Genomic DNA, 506 nt, shown 5'->3' with positions numbered 1-506 from the left:
TTCCACCTGTATCCAGCACTTGTGTTATTTCTTTGACCTCCTCTGCTCCCCCATCCCCTCCCCTGCTTTGTCACCTAGGCCACAGGTCTGTTTGGAACTCAGCTGGGGAGCGGGAGGGGAAGCTCCATGTCTCCGGATGGAATAGGGGTTACCGGTTTCACTCTAGCCCCAGGATGGGGAGGATTGGCTGGCTCCCAGAGGCAAGAGCAGTGTCTCCAACCCTTTTACACCCAAGATCACTTTTTGAATTTAAGGGCAACCCAGGACCTACCCCGCCCCTTCCCTAAGGCCCTGCCTCACTCACTTCATTCCCTCCTGCCGCTGCATCGCTCGTTCTCCCTGACCCTCCCGCACTTTCACCAGGTTGGGGTGCAGGAGGCAGTGCAGGCTCTGGGATGGGGCTGAGGGGTTTGGGAGGGGCTCTGGGCTGAGCCTGGGGCAGGGGGTTGGCGTGCAGGAGGGGGTGCAGGGTGTGGAATCTGTGAGGGAGTTTGGGTGCAGGAGGG

This window comes from Natator depressus, chromosome 16, assembly GCF_965152275.1.
Source record: "Natator depressus isolate rNatDep1 chromosome 16, rNatDep2.hap1, whole genome shotgun sequence".
Taxonomy (NCBI): domain Eukaryota; kingdom Metazoa; phylum Chordata; order Testudines; family Cheloniidae; genus Natator; species Natator depressus.
Note: the sequence above shows the minus strand (reverse complement) of the source record.